The sequence below is a fragment of the Leopardus geoffroyi genome, chromosome C2 (genome assembly GCF_018350155.1).
Source record: "Leopardus geoffroyi isolate Oge1 chromosome C2, O.geoffroyi_Oge1_pat1.0, whole genome shotgun sequence".
NCBI classification, from domain to species: Eukaryota; Metazoa; Chordata; class Mammalia; order Carnivora; family Felidae; genus Leopardus; species Leopardus geoffroyi.
The window spans coordinates 136047208-136070616 of record NC_059333.1 but is presented as its reverse complement, the minus strand read 5'-3'; positions in this window follow the sequence as shown (position 1 = coordinate 136070616).

Below are 23409 nucleotides of genomic sequence, written 5' to 3'. Positions count from 1 at the left end.
TCTAGGGTAGGGAATAAAGGCTAACATCTTACACAGTTTTGGTTTTGTTTTTTTTTTTTTTCTCAGCTGAACGCTAAGATGACAATGGGTGACTTAGGCTCGCCCCAGTCAAGGTAGACTTACCTGGTCAGAAAATGGCTCCATTTCAGTGGTCAGGGGAGATTTTAACTCATTCAGTTCTTAACGACCAGTCCCTTCCCCACTCCCTCTCTAGCCCAAGTTTCCCACGTTTTGAAGGGCTTGTCCAGTTATCAGTTCATGACAAGAAACTTTAATATGCACATGAATCTCCCGTGGGTCTTTGTGAAAAGGCAGTTCTTGGTTCACTAGGTCTGAGCTGGGGCCTGCATTTCCAACAAGCTCCCAGCTAATGCTTCTGGGCTGCAGACCACACTGAGTCTCAAGTGTCTGGATGCAACCTCAGAGCAGGGTAGAGCCCTTTATGCCACTCTGGTTTCTTGGCTATGCAATATGCAGGCAAAAATTAGGTATTTTAGGATAGCAGAGCAAAACACACATTCTGAAAAGAAAAAGTTCTTCAAAAGTCATTTAGAATTGGAGAGGCTTAGACCTGAGAAATGACGTATCTTCTAATCTCATTACAGATGAACAAAGGCCTAGAATTGCCCGTATTTTTAGCCTTTTTCAGCATCACCCCAGCATGTCAAGAACAAGAAAAAACTTAACTAGAGGTTTAACTTCACATCTCTGAAACTGAAATCCATTCTAGTGCTATAAGGGTCAATCTTGAAACTCCTTAAAACCATCCAATTGATGTGCCGACTGCCCATTTGCTGGGGTCCTGTAGAGGTTGCTGTTTGTGCCTCATCTAGACCCCTTGGTGTGCCCATTCCCCTGTAGGCTGGGGGGAATTTCCCTGGGTCAAATGGGGACTTGCTGGTCTGGGAGGCTACCCAACCCAGACCTCATTCCCGTCCCCTCCGTCACTGCTGTCAGAGCCAGACAGATGACCAGATCCTCCTGACTTACCAAACATCAGCTCCCTTGCCTCAAGGTGGGCCCAGCTCCATAGTGCAACTCATGCTCCAGAGCTCCACATGTGAAGGCTGGAGCTGATCTCTAATTGTCTTCGCTTCTTTGCTTGGTTCCTTCCCCGGCTGTACACTGCTTCCTTCACTCTCTTTATTTGAGGGCACTCCCCCAGTAAACACTCAGTACAATAATCCTTATCCCAGGGTCTGCTCCTAGGGAGTTGAGCTGAGATAGATTATATCATAACTTTCTTCTACTGAAGTCAAGAAATGCTGTTTAATTCCAGGAAATGTCATTGGGTTCTAGAAAGAAAAGAACAAAGAAAAAGAAGAAAAAGAAATGAACCATCTAAATGGTAGAAAATGATTCTATGATATGGTGGCAATATTAATTTCTTGAGTTATTCTTACTCCATTTGTAGTTTATAATAGAATAATCTGCTCATCCTTAGTAGAAGGAATTACCAACGTTGATTTTTTTGCCTAAGTCAGATGAGACGGGAGAGCTCTCTCTGCTAGCAGTTACCTGCTAGGATAGCTAATGTTATCAATTCTTCAGCCAGAGCCACGGTCACTTCTGTTCACCTTCTGAAATCCAAAAGTGACTGGGCAAAAAGCAAATTCTCATATGAACAAGCCATACCCCAGATTGTTCAGGGTCGTATAGATTAGCTGTGTTCATAAGCCAAAGATGAGGCAATCATCTATGGCTGATGTCTCCTTACTTTATCTTGTCTTTGAATGAATGGGGGAGTTATAAATAAAATGTTGTTCAAGGAGGTGTATAAATAAATTGGCATAATTAGATGTCATAATTAGGTGCCCAATGCTGTTCCAGACACATTTACATAATTGTCAGTGCTGCAATGAAAATAATTGTTTGCCAGGATTGCTTCTGTTAAGGCTGATAGTTCCTTACTTAGTATAGTTTGTTCTAAGTGGTTGTTTAGAAAATATTCTAAACTCTGATTGTGGAATCATTGTACACAGATTAAATTTTGGTTTATTCTTTAAAAGTAAAGCAAAGGGCAAATATCTCATTTTTGGAAACTTTATCCATCAGTGGGACCGAGAAAAATTAAAGTTTTTATACACATGCACATGAAGAATGATATATATATATATATATATATATATATATATATATACATATATATATTTAGACAAATAAAGTATATTTTAAACTTCAGCTCTTAAAATCTAGAACTCTCTTTTGAGCATGAAATTATACCCTTTATTAATGAGTAACTGGCTAAGTCCAACTGAAATATGGCTGAAAAGAAATTAGTATGCTTCTGTCTGAGAAAGGAAGGTAGGGCACAGGTGCTCTTGTTGCTTAGATCCCTTTATTAATCTCCTGTCTTAAGGTCTAGACTTTCTGGAATACTTTCTGGAATACTCTTTCTCCAGATGCCCCTCACATCCTCATGTCTTTGCTCAGATGTCACCTTCTCAGAGGGTCCAAGGTTGGCCACTCGTTTTTAAAGTTGTTCTTCACTGTCCTGCTCCTACTCTCACCCCGACTTCTTGCCCTTCTCTACTTTTTTTTTCACAGCATTTGCCATCTACCAGTCTATATGATTTGCTGTTTAATTATGCTTATTGCTTATTGCCTGTTTCTGCACTCTAGAAAGTATGTTCTATGGGGCAGAGATCTTTGCTTTAAAAAAAATACTACTGTGAAGAACCATAACTGAAAGGAATTTATTGGTTCATATAAAAGTCCAGGAATATCCACCTGCAGGCATGGCTGTATCAAGGGGTTCACATACTATTCTAAGAATGTATTATTTCCTTCTTTGTCTTCCGCCTTACTTTTCCCCTTCGTTCCAAGGCAAATTTTCCATATAGTGGCAAGATGACCTGTAACAACCCCAGGTTACTTTCTATCAGCAGAGAAGTATCACAGAAAAGAGGAGGTCCTGCTTCTAACAGCTCCAACATAAGACTGAAGAGTGGCTTTCAATGCCCATTCCATTTAATGCCAATGCCATTAAACCTGGGGTTTAATGCACATTCATGGCCAGAACTAAGTCCCATACCCCTACTTGGGGTTGGCAGTGGGATGAACTCCACCTAAAACACATTCCAGTGTAGTTTCCTAAAGAAAATCAAGGCTATACAAAGCTCTTGTATTTGTTGATTTTGCGTCTCTATTGAACACATCAGCCATTTGTAATTTAAGTATTTAAGAATACGTTTATTCTGAATTTTGATGCTTGTCCCTTAGGAATGATTTATGGATCTATGAACGCCCTCAAACACCTTTCCTTCCCGACTGAACAAATCATTACAACAACGAAGAATTCATGTGATCATTTGCAACAGAAGAGCTAAGTTCTAACCCATTTTTCAGGCCACAGACTGATTTCAGTGTTCTTCCTATCATTCAGAAGGATTTGCTATGAACTCCCTCTTGAATCTACAGCTGCTAAAGCCTTAGACTTTCCTGGCACTCAACTCCATCATATGAATGTACTCTGTGTTACAAAAATTGTTCCTAATATTAGGTAGAATGGGTGTAGCTCTGTTCTTCTAATTGCCCTGTTCTACTTCTACTAATAATTAATGCCTCTTCTGCTTGTAACATCATTTAACTTTTAGGTCGACAGTTATATCTCCCCTCAGCCTCCTTCAACTAGAATGAATATTCCCATGCTCTTAACCTTCTCTCATAGGTCTTGTTTTCCAGACCTTTTATCATTTTTGTTGGTCTCTTCTGAACTACCTACAGCCTATCTTCTTTAAAAACACAGTGTCTGATATTCTCACCTGAAGCAGAAACATGTCCTCACAGAGCAGAATCAGTTCTTTTGTTTGAGACATTTGGTGGTGGTGGTGGGGGGTAATACTGTATAAAGTCTCTTTTCTCACCCACAGGTGGGTTCTATTATTGCTCAACTGGTATTCCCCAGTTTTACATCTATTTGGAAATTTACCAATGTCATCATCAGACCCCTGCACAGATGTACAAAATATAATGAAGCAATTATTTAAAAGAACATAAAACTAATTGTTAAAAAAAAAAACAACTTTCCAAGTTGATCCAGCTGTTAACTCTGACCTGCTTTCAGCAGGAAGTTTACATTTAAAGAAGAGAATATAATCTGCAGGTGTGGGCACCCCTTGACACAGAATTTAAGTTAAAAAAAATTAACTTAGGATATTTGTTGTGCTACTTGGCTTTGTTCATTTAAAAAAAAAATCTTCCATTATACATAACCAGACCTTTAAAAAAATGCAAACATGTATGCTTTTCAAAATTATAATAGATACGGAAGCATTATAAAATTACACAATGGGGGGAAAAGCCCAGTTATGATGAAGAAAATCCATCTGCCATTCTACATGTAATGTGCTGATCATATTTTCATTATTATAGATGGGCCGCGATGGTTATAGTTTCCCTGCGAAAAGATGTCACTTAAGGCATAGTACAATCCAGAATGCATGTATGATACCCTTATACTCGCTGACAGTCTAATGCAATGTACTGTCTGATTACACACAAGTATTCTGTAACATACCGTTGTGCTACCCAACCATCCTTCTTTAATGAAACTTCAAACCTTTGTGCAATATCAATCTGCCAAAGAAAGTAGTCCCTTTGCAAGTGATACAAGCAAACTCAGCTGCTTCCCTTTTAAACTTCCAGGTTCCTCTCCCATAATCAATCTAGTTGCTACGATTATCTATGTGACAGATGTTAAATGGAGAGATGTTTAATTTTCCCAAGGTGTTATTATATACTTATTTTATGTTCATTTGTTTTCACTCATTTAAGTGCTTCATTGGAATGAAATTTCCTCAATGACTGTCTTGGGTTGCGAGAACTCCACATCTTATTCGTAAATAAGCCTTCCCTGACCTAAAAAAGCATTTTACTGTCCTATAAAAATAAATCCTTTTTGTTTTGTGTCTACTCAACTAGCTAATAATTAGATCCACATTTCCCAATGCAAGGTCCATTAGATATTCTATGACCAAAGGGTTCTCTGATCAAATATGTTTGGGAAACTGTGTATTCTATTCCCCTCTTGGAGAATTCACATAGGTAGATATGGATACAAAAGGCTTTGAGTCGTTGCAGAGGAAAGAAGCCTGTTCAAGGCGGTGTTCCCCCACATTTTTGGACTTCACATGTTTTTACTCCCACATTGTTCCTATTAACAGTCCTGGGAAACCATTTGGAAACTTGAAATATTGTTTTCTAACAGTACTTCAACCAATAATACTGTCATTTTCAGGCATAGTCTTCTACATCAAAGGAGTCAGTTCAGTGGTGTTTCCTTCATTTATATACTTCTGTAATATGTGAAGACAGATGACAAAATGGATGGACCGTCCATCTTGAGCCTGGGGGTCAGAAAGAGGCAGTGCCCATACTAATTTCTGGGAGGGGACAAGAAGGGAATAATGATTAAGCACCAAATTACATTTAGACACTCTTACTCTTATATACTTCATGGACATACATACATTTATTTATTCAACAAATATGTGAGGAGTGCCTATTATTCTAGGAGCTGAGAATCAATCCAGAACCAGGCAAATTCCCCATTCTGATGGTACTCAGACTATCATGCAGAATCCTCGAGAGGTAAGGACTTTATCTTCAATTTAAAGACGAGAAAATTAAAGCTCAGAGATATTACAGAAGTTGTCCAAGGTCACAGAGATGGTAAGTCAGCATGGGAAGGGTCTGGAAACTCACAGCAGACCTCCTTGTGAGGCTCACATCCCAGCCCAGAACGCTGTGTGCAGGACTTTGGTGCCGAGAAGTTTCAGGGGCTGGCATGGGAGATGAGATCAGGGGATGCTAACTGGGAGACAGCTCATCAAAGGCATTGTCCTCCACATACTTTATTACCTGTTACACACCCTCTTTACCAACGGTCTATAATAATAAGAGTCAAACCTGGAGGCATATTTATGTATAGGTAAATAACACTCCTCTCCTTTCCAAGACAATTTTACATCAGCATTCTCAGCAAGTACTTTCATCCTTGGTTTCCAACCTAACCTTAAGGGGAAACTTAATCTATATATTTACAAATCACTCTCTGACAGCGAGCCTCAAACCCATCTTTAAGTTCACAAAACCTCTTATTCTGCCTCTAACAGCTAAGAATATGCTGTATCCAGAAGTTCTTCTGAGCTCTTGGCCTGTGGCTTTCATGGGGATACCGAATGAGCTGTGAATTCTAGGTTGGAATCCATGTTTTTCTACTTACTTAGAGAATATGAAAAATTCAGACTAAGTTTATCTTACCTCTTCCTGCACTGCTCTTTCTCCTGCTTCCTTATATACAGGATATCCTTTCAAAACTTGCTGTCAGGAAAAGATTCAGGCAACATAGACTCCTTTTTATGGTCTCGCCTCTCATGGGGTGAAGTTCTCCCAGGTTCTTTTGAGGAACTTGTCTTTGTTCTCCCTGAGGAACTCCTTCACACCCTTGGCTTTAACTCCTGCCTGGATGCTGTTGACTCCTCAGTCTCCAGGCAGGTATTTTCTCCTGAACTCTAAACATGGCCTACTTGGCATTGCCTTCTACATGTCTTGCAGATACCCCAAATTCACCCCATCCAAACCTGCTCCCCCACTAAGCATTCCCTATCTGACATCTGCTCCGTGACTTAACCACTCTATAGGTCTTGCCTTTGCCAGGACAGGAAATTTTATATTTATGTACTTATGCCCCTGCCTGTTCGAACCATGAAGTTTCAACCACAGCCCCTCTAAGTCATGACGATGCTTATTGTTTTGCCGTCTGTCTCCCCTTCCAGGCTGTGGACATTTTAAGGACAGCTACCATATCTTTTCTGCCTTTACGTTCCCAATGCTTAGCAAGCACAAGTGAGTATCGAGTGAATGATAATTGCCTGAATGAGTGTATAAATAAAGCGCGAATACAGGTAAAAGCGACTGATAATTACTGAGTGTGATCTATTTGCGAAGTATACTTATATTTTAAAAGACTTATAAAGCCCAAATAAAGTAGTCAAACAGGAGCAGCAATATTCTTTATTTAACCATTTCTTTGGCAGTGGTTCTGAAAAGTTCTATGCGCACAATACAATAAAGAGCCGCATGGGAATATGCCTACTAAAAGTGGTTTTAGGCCAATATCTATCAAGTTTAGGACACGTTCCAATTTTTAAAACAGTTATAACTGTAGGTTTATGTGTTTGTAATTTTTGTGGTTGTTGTTACGGAGTCACAGTATCGTTTTGGTACGACAGTAGAGGTGAGGAAAGCCTAAAATGGTGGTCAGAACGTTTCTCCAAGTTCAGCAACTGTCTGGTATGTTTCTTCATGTCCGGAATTGCTCTACCCAAATCTTCCCACATTTTCTTCAGCTTACTGGTTTCCTTTGCCTGTAAAGAATAGAGAGTGTATGGCTGTACATCAAGTTGGTACAAATTAATTCTGGGACGATAGGAAAGGGTTTTAGAAGGTGAGCTTCACTTCCCTTGTCATCCGAGGCAGAATTTTACCTGCATATTAAACACACTAATGTCCACAAAGAACCCCTTTTTTTCTTATAGTAAAACAACAATGAGACTGTAGCCAAATTTCCCAAGTTTCTCCATATATAAATAGAAGAATCATAAGCCTTCTGGTCTTTAAGATGTTATCTGTGTTCTTATATTTCATTCAGTACACAAACAGGGGAGATTCCTTAACTTTTTGTGTGATTCTGTTGACACTTGCCTTTCTGACAATGGAAAAAGAACTAAGTATCCTACATTGCTTTTTAAGCATAGGAGTTTCACGTTTAAATGATAGTCTGTCCGCTGCACAAAATAAAGAACTCCACACAAGTTGTCTAAAAATGGGGACAGAGATCTTCCACTCCCAAGAAAATATGTATTATGTCTGATAGCAGGGAGTATAATGTAGTAAACGGGCCTTGGATTCGTAAGCAATAATAGCAAACACATACTGGCCTCTCCTATAAGCCAAGTTTTCTGAGTGTGTCACATAAATTAACATTTTTCATCTTCACAACCACCTTCTGAAGTAGGTACTCTTTTTCTCTCCTCCATAGTTGAGGACATTGGCCAGTAAAAATGTGCCCAGGACCAAGAGCACACATGTGGTAAGACCAGTTCCACTTACAATGTGGGCCAATAAACCTCTCTAAAGACAACAGTATACAAATCTATAAAAATGATAATACCCACCATACAGGGTTATTGTAAGAATGAAATGAATGTTGAATGTAAAACCCTTAGTAGAGTGCCTGGTCTAGGAAAAGATCTCCCCAAATATAGCTATTATCAATGAGGACATTAGGACATATTTCATATGATTGCTATTAGACTGCATCACTGTCCAGAAGGAAATAAGCAGCATGCTCACACAAATAATTGAGATAAGTTTAATGAAGAGGCCATTAAGAAAATCCAATAGGGGAAAGAAAGCACCCGAAGGCAAGATAGTAATTATGGAAGGCACCCCTAGACCTGAGAGGGACCAGACAGGGAGCAGTTTCTAGAACCTTCTTTTCCAGAAGGCTGCCTAATAAGTGCCGTGAGCTTCAGTGGAGGAAGCAGCCTCGCAATGTGCGGATGGGCAGGGAATGACATGGAGTGATGAATACCTAGACCTCTGTCTCGTTTCCTGCTGTCACCTCCTAGAGGCCACACCCAAAGGAAAGTCAGACTGTGAGGGAATCTGTTCCATCCTGTCCACAACCTTCTATATATGGTTCATGGATTCTGCCATCACCTCTGTTACAGTGATGTGTGCTTATGTGTGGTCTGCGTGCTTCTTTGGAAAAGAAGACAAAATTTATAGACAAAATTTTATAGACAAAATTTTAAATAGAGCATTGTAGACAATTTCTGGGCTGAGAGTGAATCATTCCTACCATCTCTAGACAATTCATTCATTTTAGTATGTCATGGCTAAAAGCTGAATGTATTTACTTATTTTCATTTATTTAACCCTTCCATAAGGCTTACCTTGCACTAGGCACTATTACAAATGCTCAAATATTAGCTCATTTAATTTAATCCTGGTAAGAAGCCTATGAGATAGATACTTTTTAAAATTTTATTTAATTATTTATATATTTTTAAATTTACATCCAAGTTAGTTAGCATATCGTGCAATAATGGTTTCAGGAGTAGATTCCAGTGATTCATCCCTTATGTATAACACCCAGTGCTCATCCCAACAAGTGTCTTCCTTAATGCCCCTTACTGATTTAGCCCATCCCCCCAACCACAACCCCTCCATACTGGGCTTTTTCCATACTTTGACTATTGTCAATAGCACTGCTATAAACATTAGGGTGCATATGCCCCTTCGAAACATCACACCTGTATCCCTTGGATAAATACCTAGTACTGCAATTGCTGGGTCATAGGGTAGTTCTATTTTTAATTTTTTGAGGAACGTCCATACTGTTTTCCAGAGTGGCTGCACCAGTTTGCATTCCCACCAGCAGTGCAAAAGAGATCCTCTTTCTCTGCATCCTTGCCAACATCTGTTGTTGCCTGAGTTGTTAATGTTAGCTATTCTGACGGGTGTGAGGTGGTATCTCATTGTGGTTTTGATTTGTATTTCCCTGATGATGAGTGATGTTGAACATTTTTTCATGTGTCAGTTGGCCATCTGGATGTCTTCTTTGGAGAAGTGTCTATTCATGTCTTTTGCCCATTTCTTGACTGGATTATTTGTTTTTTGGGTGTTGAGTTTGATAAGTGCTTAATAGATTTTGGATATTAACCCTTTACCTGATATGTTATTTGCAAATATCTTCTCCCATTCCATTGGTTGCTTTTTGGTTTTTCTGATTGTTTCCTTCACTGTACAGAAGATTTTTAGCTTGGTGAGGTCTCAATAGTTCATGCTTGCTTTGGTTTCCCTTGCCTCTGGAGATGTGCTAAGAAGTTGCTGAGGCTGATGTCAAAGTTGCCTGCTTTCTTCTCTAGGATTTTGATCACTTCCTGTCTTATGTTTAGGTCTTTCTTCCATTTTGAGTTTATTTTTGTGTGTGGTGTAAGAAAGTGGTCCAGATTCATTTTTCTGCATGTCATTGTCCAGTTTTCCTAGCCCCATTTGCTGAAGAGACTGTCTTTTATCCACTGGATATTCTTTCCTGCTTTGTCAAAGATTAGTTGGCCACACATTTGTGGGTCCATTTCTGGGTTTCTATTCTGTTATATTTATCTGAGTGTCTTTTTTTTTTTGTGCCAGTATCATACTGCCTTGATGATTACAGCTTTGTAACACAGCTTGAAGCCTGGGATTGTAATGGCTCCAGCTTTGGTCTTCTTTTTCAGAATTGCTTTGGCTATTCGGGGTCATTTCTGGTTCTATACAAGAGAGATACTTTTTAATTGCCATTTTACAGATGAAGAAATTAAAGCAAGAGGCTACACCCAAGGTCACACAGCAGTATTTAGCAGAGTCTAAACTTGAACTCAGGAAGACTGACTCCAGAGTGAAAGCAAGTAGCAAGGGCACTGAACATAGCCCACTTTTCATGTGTTTATTGTTGAGGGTGTTGTAGTTTTTTAAAGTAAGTAACTTTGTCTTTTGAGTAAAGTTTTCAAATCTACTTAAAAGTATAAACCTTCTCTGGATCCTGAATTGGACAAACAAACTGAAAAGAAAAAAAAGACATTTTATTAAACAAAGAAGGTTACACACTGCCTGGGTACTCGATGAAAATTAGGAATTATTGCAATATTTTTCAGTGTGATAATATTTAAAATATTCTTATCTCTTGGAGAAATATTGAAGTTTTATGGGTGAAGGAATGCAATGTCTAGGATTTGAAGAGTGAGCAGATGGATAAACAAGAATGGTGAAATGTTGGTAATTGTTGAAGCTGGGTAATAAATTGGTACTTGGGATTCACTGTGAAATTCTATTTGTGTCTATGCTTACAATTTTTCATTTTCATTTCATTTAATTGTTTTAAATACTGTTAATTCCTATAGAGATGAAAGAAAGGAAAACTTCTTAAGCGTAATGTAGTAATAACATTGATAGTAATTATAGTAAAACATAATAAATCGCACAAACACATAGGCTTGGACTGTCTTGCTTCTTAGGGCAGTGGAACCAATTTGGAATTGGTTAGCACTTCCTCACATTTATGTGTGTCATCTCTTGTAGTCTTTCCTACATGCCCAAATGACCACCTTTCACTGCAGTTGTGGTAAGAACCTTGTAGTAACAACAGGTTTGCCTTCTTCAAGACATGAATCCACTGGAGCTGAGAGCTAACATCCTCCCTCAGAGAGCATGCGTCTTCAAGCTGAGCACAGGCCCCATCACACCCTATTTTGTTACCCTCACCTGCTTTGCCCACCTGGAAGATTATAGTCTTTGAAGATTACAACCTCTGAAGACACATCTCTCCTCCCCCTCCCCTTTCTTCTTCTTCCTCCTCTTCTTCTTCTCCCTCTTCTTCTCCTTCTCCTTCTCCTCCCCCTCCTCCTCCTCTTTTTCCTCTTCCTCCTTTATGTTCTCCTTCTCCTCCCTCCTCTTTTTTAATCTTAATTTCAGTATAGGTAACATACGGTGTTATATTTGTATCAGGTGTACAATACAGTGATTCAACAATTCCATGTATTAGTGCTCATCAAGATAAGTGTATGATTTCTTATTAGATCCTAATGTGGAATACATTTTTTCTCAGGTTCATAGCTTTGTATGCATTGGAGACTCTGCCTGAAATTTACCCCTAGCCCTGCCCCACCTCTCCTCCATCACCTACCACTCCACGATGTTTCTCACCTGGCTAGATTCCCCACATCCTTTAATATTTATTTCCTTCCATTGGCCTTTCTCAATGGGCCATTCTGGATTTCCTTATCTGTCTTCCTCCTCTGTGTGGTCCTTGGGGGCAGACATTGGGTTTTTAAACATGTATGTGTTCTCATTTTCTAACATAGAAGGGCAAAATAAATGATTGTTGAGTAAATTAAGGAAGCTGTTTATTTAAGCCTTGATGAACTACTGTACGTTAACCAGAGTTAAATTCTTCCAACCAAATTTACCAGTATTCCCTGGCACCAGTCATCTAGTCCTACTTTCCCATTTCTTTTCATGTACATATAAAGTAATTTGAAGGACAAGTTTGGATGTTTTCTTAATGTTGCACTCATATGGTTCCTCAAAAGTCACCATGCATGCCATCTGTATGGACTAGGTAATCACATGGTTTTTTATTTTGATTAGACTTAAGAAAATCTAAGAATTTAGAGCTTAGGAGGCCTCAGAATAATCTACTTTTTGCTACTCTTTCAGTAGCAAAGATATGGAGATACGGGGAGGTTAAGCGACTTGCCCAAGTTAAGTTATACTTAACTTTGGTCTTCCCCAGAGAATTCAATCTTGATTCTCTATTTTGGCCTTCCTTTTTAAGACCTGAGGCTTACATAATTTTGTCAATGCTTTTTAAGAAAAAGAACATAGAATTATAAAGACAAAACTTAGTACAAACACAATTATTTATTTAGGATGGGAAAATAGTCATCATTTAGTATTTTAAACTGCTAATAATACCACAAGTATCACAAATTCCAAAAGATAACTACATTTCTATAAATTAACTGCCTAATGAACCTCTTCATTAATCCATTTATTTGAGATTATTGAATTAGTGGTTTTAAAGAATTCTCTTTTATAATATCATATGGTAGGATTCCTTTAAAAATAGTTTAATGTTGTATATAAGTTTATAATAGAAGGATATTTAATTCCTACAAGTTGGAAAACATTACCTCTGGTAGTTTCTGCCAGGTATACCTAAGTCATAACAGAGTCCCAGCAGCTAGACTTACATCAGACATGGCTAAGTAAGAGAAGTGACTGTGTAAGCATTCATTCATTCATTCATTCATTCATTCATTTATCAGACATTTGTGACATCCCTACTAGGTGTCAGTCACTGTGCTGGTCAGTAGTGATAAAAAGATGAATAAAGCATCTTGTCTTAACCCTTGAGGCCCCAGTCTACTGACAGAGAGAGGCAAATAAAGAATCAGAATTCAATGCCATACCTACTGAAACAGGGATGTGGAATGAGAAGATTAGAGGAGAGGTGGCTTATTCTTTTCCTGGGCAATATGTTAGAGAAGGATTCACAGAGGAGGTGACTCTGAGGTGAGTCTTGAAGGACAAGTAAAATGGGGAGAAGACTGTAGGGAAAACATATTCAAAGATGAAGAACCAGAAAGGGATATATCTAGCTCAGTAAGGCTAGAACAAAATATCTCGGAAGGCAGTGCGAGGGCTCAGAGCTTGAAAGAGGAAAGGAGAGATTAAGTGGCATCTATGATGTGCTAAAGATCTTGGGCAATAACTAGTAGGTGATGAGAAGCCATTGTCTTAGGCTACAAAACAGAACAATGTGGACCGTATGGTTTAAACAACAAACATTTATTTCTCATAGTTCTGGAGGCTGGGAAGTCCAAGGTCAAGGAGCTAAGCTGATCTGGTGTCTGTGTCTTTCCTGGTTTGCAGACAAGTGTCCACTTGTATCATTACATGACAAAGAGCAGAGATAAAAGGGAAGGTCTTTGTGTCTCTTCTTGTGAGGGCTCTGATCCCATTCATGAGGGCTCAAGTCTCATGAACTAATTACTTCCCAAAGGCCTCATCTTCTGATGCCTTCACATTGGGGGATAAGATTTAAACATATGAGTTTGGGGGAGACACAAATGTCCCATCTGTTGCACTCTTGAATAATTTTAAGCAGGTGAGCAACATGACCTTGGTACTTGTAGGGAGGGTTGACTAGAAAGAGAGGGGAGAGCCAGAAGATAATGATGACGTACACTTAACAGTCTAGGTGGGAAGGGGCATAAACAAAGGTGGTGATCCAGAGGATGAAGAGAAGAGAATCAAAATGAATTATCTGTAAACCATAAGAAAGACAGGACTTGGTGATTAATTATATATTGGTGATGAACAGAAAGGGAGGAATTGGGATAAGCTTGGGCATCCAGGAATGGCATTATCATTTGCTGAGATGAGAATATTAAATTAATATAGGTAGTCCAGTTGATATTCTAAATACTTTATATATATATATATATATATATATATATACACATATATATAATATATTCACTTTCTACTTATAAAAATGTTTCAATTAGAGCAAAATTTAAGTAATAATAGTATTAATAATGATGCCTAAGTAGCTTTTAAACTATTTAATTAGTAGCTATGATCTCTGTTCTCTAAATACATGGTTTTTTTTGAAAAATATTTGATCTGTTTTATGTTTCATAAAATGTAGTCCTATTGTCACCGCTTTGTGCAGCTGTTTCATATATGCATAGACCCACTCTTACAGTAAGTTCCACTGCTGTTCAGATTTCAAAATCTATATGGCTTCCCTTTCCTTTCTTATCTTTTCTGATTTGTCCTAATCTGTATTATAAAAGGGGGAACCCATCTGCTGCCATCACTTTTGCTTCTCTAACCCAGTACTACTCCCATAGGTAAATAGTTCTTCAAGCTTTTTCTTAAAGGGGCTAAATTTCCTGCATATCCAACATGGTATTTGCTGCTACACGTGTTTATTTATATTAAAGTTAAAATTAAATACATTAAAAATTCAGTTGTTCTGTTATACTAGCATTTCAAATGCTCAAGTCCCATATGTGACTAGTGGCTACCATATTGAGTAGCTCAGACATAAAAGATGTATCATTCCAGAAAGTTCTACCTTATTCTAGAAAGTTCTATCGGAAGTGTTGGGCTAGATCATTATCCTTATTGATTCTTTTGAAACTATATAACTATTCATTCAGGATGAGACTTTCCCTCTAATTCTCTTCATTGAAAACATACTCCACATGCGTTTTCATATAAACTGCCCATTGTGTTTTGCATATAATTTTGATATTATCACGAAAATCGTGAAGCTTTAAATTTAGGAAACAATTTTGGGTCCAGTTAGCAGAGGCTGCCAATACTGAAAAAGATCATCAAGACACAATAGCGCTCTGTTAAGATGTCAAAGTGTCACCACTAGTTTTACAAGGGAAAAGGTACTTTGAAATACTAAACAGGCCATCTTGGTCGATTTGTCTCCAGTGAGTAATAAATCCTCCCAGTTTGCTAACTCAGCCAACTGATGTGCTTGGTTGACTCTAGAGAATTTATAGTCTCTTTCTAAAAATTTATTGCTGAGTGGATCAGTATATTCATAATTTCAGGATTCCAAACAAACTCTTATCCAGCCATGTCACAAATGAATAAAGTGGCATCATTTATTTAAGCGGTAACTAGAATTTCATGACTATTTCACCTCCAAATCTATCTCTGTCATGACTGTCAGTAAGTCAAAAAGTAGTTACCTTGAAAAAAAAAAAAAGACAAAAGCCATATCACCACATCACCAACTCTGGGTACATTTGAAAAATGAATCAATCTCCATTCTGAAAAGACTAAACACCAGTAATTCATCTACTTAGAATATCCAAAAGAGAAATAGGTCATCAATGAAGCAAAAACAATAAGCATAGCACTCTTTGGAAGAATCAATAGTGTCATGATAAATGAAGTCCCCTCTTGTATTGCAGCAACAAACCTCCTGTGACTGGGAAGTCCCAACTGACTCCCTGCCTCCAACCCCTCCTCCCTTGCACTTGGTCCCCAGGGTCCTCTCAGAGACTCGTCGAAAACAAGAGTCTAGGTCACACAAACCATGCAAAGCCTTGTAGATCCAGCTACCGTCAGAAAAAAAAAAACAACCCTTTCTGAAAGGGCACCCCAACGTGGTGACTGATCGCTGGACCTTCGTCATATTTCAGCTGTGCTGGCTGTATCATGTGGCCACCCTACTTAGCAAGTGTGACGGACACTCGGTGCTGGGAGAAGTTGATGTCATTCCCGCCGACAAGGACACTACCAGACTATATTCTTCTTGTGCCATTCGGAGGCGCATTGAACAAAGAAGCGAGTGGCCGGCGTGTTCAAAGTCAACTGCACACGGGGAAAAGAAAGTTAATGTGACACGCTGCAGCATTCTCTCTTAGCATGCAGTTGCAAGCTTTGAAAGTCCCGTTAAGTATCTCTTTTTTAAGATAAATACCTATTAAGTAATGTATATGCACAAGCTGAAGTGTTAAATGGTTTGTTGAAACCTATTAGAGTACACAAGATGATAAACATAAATTATAGCTAATATACTGCACCAGTGATTTTTAAACATAAAAATTACTGACACTGTAAAAACACACTTGAGTCACCGTAGCAGCATAATAGCACTAATCCATGTTTATCCAACCATGCACTTTTCAAAAACAACACAAACCTCTAATAAATGCTTTGGCTTCACCTTGACAACTTATATGGGTTATTGCCTCGTTCATGCCTGGATAACCATGTGTTATGACTTAAATGTTCTTTAATATCAATTTATGCCTTGAAGAAAAAAGATTGAATAACATAGTGTACATATGGTTCAATTTATTACAGCAAAACAATCATTTTAGTTTGAAGATATTTTCTCATGGCGCATATCATAGAAATCTTCTTCAATAGAGCTCTCAATAAACCAGATTTTTTATGTCACAATAAATGAAACTAAGGCAGCTAATTGTTGCTAAGATTCTAAATAGATGGGTCTATTTGGCTTCCTTGTCAATCAAGAAATACATTCCTTAACACTTGTATTTCTGGATTCTAATGTCTCTAATTGGATTTTACACTATCTGATTAACGAGGTAGTTTATAGGCTACTATAAAAAAATGGATCCTTAAAAAGTGAAAGAGGAAATTGTAGACCGTCAGCGTTACTGAAAAGTCAAGAAGACTCCAAGAACCACAGTGGTTGCAAAAACCAAAGAAGAGGGTGGAGGGGGTGAGGAACTAAATTCTACAAAGAGAATAAGTCAGTATTGACCGTAATTATCTCAGACATTCTTGAGATGGTATCCCCCTGCTCCCAACCTCCAAAATTCCAAGCCTTGAAGGAGATATTTTCTTTTGGTTCTTTTGGTTCTGAAGTATGAGGCTTGAGTCACACACTCAGCACACTGATCTGAGAGACCAGTGTGGCAGTGGGCTTGATGTGTTGGCAGATGACACAGGCTCCGTAGATATCTGTTTCCTTACGAAGAGTTAACCAATCAAATCAACAGGTCTTTATGGAACCAAAAATAGAACAAACACGGTCACCTATGGCTCATTATAAAACAGCCAACACTACAGCAATTTAAACATACACTCCTTGAATCATTTATTCTTTACTTCTCACTCTCCTTTTGCCAATCAATGATGCTACTTGGGAACTCACTGTGTGATGTTAAGGATGAGTGAGCACCACTTTTGGGGTGGGGCTGGGGGTTGGAGCGGACAGGCTGAAAATAAAAAGATTACATTCGTGTCTGATAAATGATATTATAAACACTTGCAGGCAAGTATTGAGGAAAGAAAGCTTTATGGAGGAGGTAGCATTGGTTACTGAATCTTGAAAGACACAGATGAGTCTGAAAATGATCTGGGATTGCCTAGAAAACCAACAAAAAACAGACATATCTTTCCTGGAATTAATAGTGATAGTAAGCTCTAGAGGGTCTAAGAACTTCCTCCAACAAATGCTAGGCAATACAGCACTCCACACACTCAGCAAACCGAGTTCCAAACAGGGTTTGTCTGGGATGCATGAACCATTACTTCAGTCACCTTCCATTCAAGCAAATAGTAATTCTCCTTGTTCAAATGAACCCACCTGCTCTGTGTGGTCTTCTCTATAACTACTTGCTCTCTCTTACTCAAGTAGTAATTAATTTTGAAGGTCAAGTAGGTGAAAAATAATCTTGCAACCACATACATTTTGCTAGGCACCCTAAACAAACCAATTGCAAGCGGATTAATAATAATAAAAAAAAATCCAGTCAAACTGACTTTCTCTGTTTCCAGATCTTGGCTTTGTTTTCTTACCTAGCTCTCCAAACTTTTGATTGCATTGGTTTCTCGAGGATTCCTTCGTCTCCCATACCTACGTACTTAAATCCCACGTGTTCTTTAAAATTTTTTTGAAAATTTTTTTTTAAATTTATTTTGAGGGAGGGAGAACGAGAGCATGAGTGGTGGAGGGGCAGAGGCAGGGATAGAGAGAATCCTAAGCAGGCTCCTTGCTGTCAGCACAGAGCCTGATGTGGGGCTCAGTCTCACGAACCGAACCGTGAGATTGTGACCTGAGCCGAAATCAAGAGTCTGACGCTTAACCGTCTGAGCCACCCAGGCGCCCCTCAAGTTCTGCCCGTTCTTTAAAGCAATCATCTCCTCTGACTTCCATAAGCAAGCCTTCCCTGATTACCAGGCTTCAAGTAGCTTCTTCATTTCTTCTCTCCCACAGCTCAGCTTGTTCTTGAACTTCTTCTGCAGACTTACTGATGTTCTTTCTGTACTCTTACTGTTTACTTTTGTGTTTACTATCTTCCCTGGCAGACTCTCTCTCCACTCCTTGAGGGCAGGTAGGACAATTCTCTCTCTTGCTCTGTGTGCTAGAGTTGGGCACTCTTCCTTGAGCAGCATAACTTCAACCAGGTTTTGTTTAATGAACATGCTAGATTTGCCCATAATTTTGAGCTTTCATTCTGCTAGTGCCACAGAAACTTGCCGCCATGAAGATTATACTCTTGCAAAACTGTTAATGAGAAACTGGAAATGGAGATATTTGTTTTGTATCTCTATTTCTTTCTTTCTTTCTTTTTAAATTTTAAACGTTTACATATTATTGAGAGACAGAGAGACACAGAGCATGAGCAAGGGAGGAGCAGAGAGAGGGGGAGACACAGAATCCGAAGCAGGCTCCAGGTTTTGAGCTATCAGCACAGAGCTGGACGTGGGGCTCCAACTCACAAACCATGAGATCGTGACCTGAGCCGAAGTCAGATGCTTAACCGACTGAACCACCCAAGCGCCCCACTTTTGTATCCCTATTACTATGTTTTACAAAAAGGCTGATTGATAACCACGACTTTTTTCATTTCTGTTTTATTCTTAACCCATCCAAAGGGATGGGATTATACACTTCTATGATTCACAAACACATAGAGGCATTTAAAACTCCAGAAAATAATGCCTGTCTTGTCCATCCTTGAAAGTATCATAGGGACGCACTGCAAGTACCAGGACATGGTCACCTACTAGGCTCAGCTTGTGTGTGTGTGCCCATTGGAATGCATCCTTGAACTGTCTAATCCTTCTTCATTATCCATTAGCCCAGCACACATATTCTGGGATGAAACTCAAAGTCAATGACTGTTTATCATCATTAGCTCCTCCAAGCAATGATTTACATGCAAGTCCCGATATTGTTCACCACAGCTTCTGTAGCCCGTCAGCATCCAGGTTTCCCCTAGAGCATCCTTAAGTGATTCCAGCTTGAGAAAACCCATCCCAGATTCCAATGTGGCGGTCCTTGAGCAGCATCTGAGTAGACTAAACAATCTACATTTATGGTGCCCTCCCCCCTTGGGAGCATTACCTCCATAGAGGAAACAATACACGCAAATACACACGGTCATGTAAACATCACCTACTCCTTCCATAAGAGCGCTATGTATGTGCTTTGAAATCAGTTTGCCACTGAGGATGTGATGGGGGTAGATGACCTAGCGGTCACAGACACTGGGTAGTAGTAATTTAGAAAATGGCTGCCAGAATGTCCCTGGCTCACTTGGGGAAAAAATTATCCTTTCTCTGGAGCTACACGAATGGTTTTGTGTGATAACTAAAAGGGAAGACCATCCAGCAGATTAGAACAGGGACCTGGAAGACAAATCTCTCAGCTCTAACTTTGGCAATGCTGACAATTTTCTGGGTTCGTCTTTGAAAAGTATTTGTTCTGATGTGTTAAGGTATCATTTTCTTCCCTAAAAGTACAGAAATATCACAATGGATTCTGTTTTCTGATTTTTGTAAAAACACATCTCAATCTCAATCTCCCATAATACATGATTGGGCTCCCACGAAATTTTAAGGTCATGTTAAGAATTCCATCATCCTTTAGAATTGTGACTGCATGGCCCCAGAAATCAGCTTTTAACAACTTGGGAAGAATCCATCCACTCCGTTTAAAAAGCAAAATCAAAACAAGCAAACAAAACTGTTAACTTTCACCATGATCCCTATATTTTAAAAGTCGGTGAATCTGTACTTTTAAGCTATATTTAGGAATTATACAAGCGATGGTGTTCATTTTATTTCACATAATTTTTCCTCTTCGGGTTTAAAATTCTTCATTTGCAGAAATGCAACGTGCATTTTGCATATATTAACTCATATATACTCGAGGGTGAAGTTTACAAAATCATCAGGGTAAAAAAGTCCAGGCTCATGCAAAAATGTTAGTGATATTTGCCTTCACAATTTTCACTTCCTGCCACTTCATCTTGTCCTGCTTCTAGTGATATAGCCCTGTCATCAAAACCTGACCTCAGCCTATAATGTCACTCTTTTATAGTCTCATGTAAATTTCAGATAATGTATTCACTTTCCTATCACCTTATAAGTCACGACTGAACCCAAATTTGGAATATTTGCCTTCTGTTAAGGAATTAGAACAGCAGTTGGTAGGTGAGACATCCCTGGGGATGAAAGTTGGAATAGGAGGCAAGATGCCTTCTCCGGTATCCTAGAAGTCATATTTCTAGGATATTGACTATATTCAGCAACAGAGCACACCCGTGCGAATGAGAAACCTCACAACATTCACCCTGTATTTGCATTTGTTTGATATTGCTAGATTGAGTACTTATTGAAAAATAATCATTAAATTTGATAAATAAAAAACGTTTCCACCAAATTGTCAATTCCCAGTGGTATCGTGGAGCTTTATTTTCCTCTCTTTCAGTATTCCTCGGCCATTTGAAGGGACCGCTAGTCACAAAACGGCAAGAGCAAGGGTGACCTCAAAGGCACGTGCTCTCCTTGTCCCCTTTCTCTGAATCCCATTACAGTTTACCTCAATTTCCCCTGAGTGAACAGTTCGTGTAGAGACAGGGTTTATCTTCTTTACATTCAGATGGTTGCATTTCCTGCTTAAAATGTTAGCTAGATTGTCTCTGTACCCTGCCTCCCCCCATCCTTTGGTCTCCCAGAAGCTGTCTGCTGCTTCAGGCAAACTTAATGATGGCAGGGCCGCAGAGCCAAAAAAGGAAAAACACCTGTGGCCAGTGTAAAGTTTAGTCCTGAAATAGACAGGCAATGGCCATCACCTGCCTGCTGTGTGAGAGCCCAATCAAGTCTATTCATCACAACTGTGCAGATAAGGGCTTTTTTCTCCCCCCCTCCTCTTTTTTTTTTTTTTTTTTTTTTTTTTTTTTTTTTTGCTGTTGTTTTTGTTGAACTGCATGTAATAGGAATAGAACAGAATACAGCAAAGAAATGGTACCCTCTGCCTGGCCCTAAGGGGCTGGGCCCTTGGATACATCCCACGGAAGTGGTCACTCTGTCAAAAATGGCTCACGGGATGTTCGTTTCAGAAAATAAGCTTGGGCTTCCTTTTCAAAAATTCTATTACGAAATTTTCTTTCTGTTTCCCGAGGAAATTACGAAAGAGAAGGGAATGAGGGCTAAGGACAGCTAAACTTAATGAGGACCTATCAGGTGGCAGGGAGCATGTCAGCAGGGACTGGTGGGGCACTTTCTTGTCCATGCCTTATCATAGCAGGAAAAGGAACATAAGGAAAGGTGAAGAATCACACGTTTGTGGACACCAGGACAAAAATATACGATTCTCTCCTTATCTTCCCGCAATTCTTGATTTTTTAAACTCCTATCCCTTCTTGAAATACTAGCTTCCTTTGGCTTCTATGATTTCAAAGTCTCCTGGTCCTTTTCCAATCTTCTTGGCTGGCTCGTCTCCATTTCCTTTGCAGGCTCCTTTTCCTCTGCTCATCTTTCTTAAGTGGTGTTGATCCTAGACCTAAGTCATATATTCTTTGCACACTGTCCTTGGGAGATTTCATCTCATCCACTACCACAAAGCTGCAAATAATATCTGTATGTTGACGCTCCCCAAGCAGTCTCTCTACCCAAGATCTGTCTCCTAAGCTCCACACCAATCTATAGCGTGGATACCTACCAATGAGATACGTGTGGGTACTGGGGATTTCTTAGGGTGTTCAGCCTTTCTGATAGAAGTGCTGAAGCGCATCCTTTTGAAACTCTTCTTGTATAGAGATTGATATGAGGCTAAAAATGAAAGAAAAATATCCCAGTGAACAAGAGGTAGCCATAAGGAAGAAAGCCACCTGCCGAAAATAAAATAACAGTGATAAATGGAGGCTGGGACTTTAATGAAATTGTGAAATTACTGCATAAGCTGTCGACTGCCTGCTGTAGCCTTCTTATATTGTGAGAAAGATAATTCCTCTCTTTGGTTTTTTGCATAGTTATATGTATAGAGAGAATTACAAGTACAGTTGCATATCATTTTATACCTTAAAAAAGAGAATACAAACTTAAATGAGAGAATCATAGTTAACAGGGAGGAAATGTTCATGAAAATTGATTATGCATTTTACCACAAAGGATATCTCAACATCTTCAAGACAGGGAAAATTCTTTGGGCTGCATTCATTGACTACAACTTAATAAAATCATAAATGAGTTATAATAAGCAAACAACTCTCACCGTCATCACCACATCCACAGCTCACCATCCAAACTTATTCAACTGGAAATTTAAAATTATATCTTCTAAGAACTCTTGAATTAAAGAAAAAATAACATTCAAAGCATAAACAATTTAACAATAAATGGCATTCTACTGTAAGGAAGAATTTCCTTCTCTCTTTCTCTATCTATATACCTGTTTATCTAGGTATTTGTATCTATATTGGCCCATGGATTCTTATTTTATTCAATGGGACATAATCTCTTATAATCATTATTTATTTTGAACCCAAAATTGCTAGAGATTTGGCCGCTAGGAACTTCTTCAAGGTGGCTCTTGTGTATTTCTGACATGACTCTATTATTCTCTGAATACTCCTTTACTTTCTGGCTCAAGATATTCCACGCTCATTTTTCACATTCCTGCTCTGTCTCTGGAACCAGCCAACTCCTCAGAGCCCCTGGTTCCTTTAATGAGGAATGCTGTTTATGATCTGAGCGCTAGGCATGCTGGCCGCTCTAGAAGCGCCATTATTTCCAGGCCCTTCCAGAGGACAAGATTCATTCTAGTTTTCTGCCTTCTCATATTTATAACTATTTTTTCTTTTCTTTAAAAAAATTTTTTTAACGTTTATTCATTTTTGAGAGACAGAGAGAGACAGAGTATGAGCGGGGAAGGGGCAGACAGAGGGAGACACAGAATCTGAAGTAGGCTCCAGGCTCCGAGCTGTCATCACAGAGCCCGACACGGGGCTTGAACTCAAGAACCGTGAGATCATGACCTGAGTCGAAGATGGACAC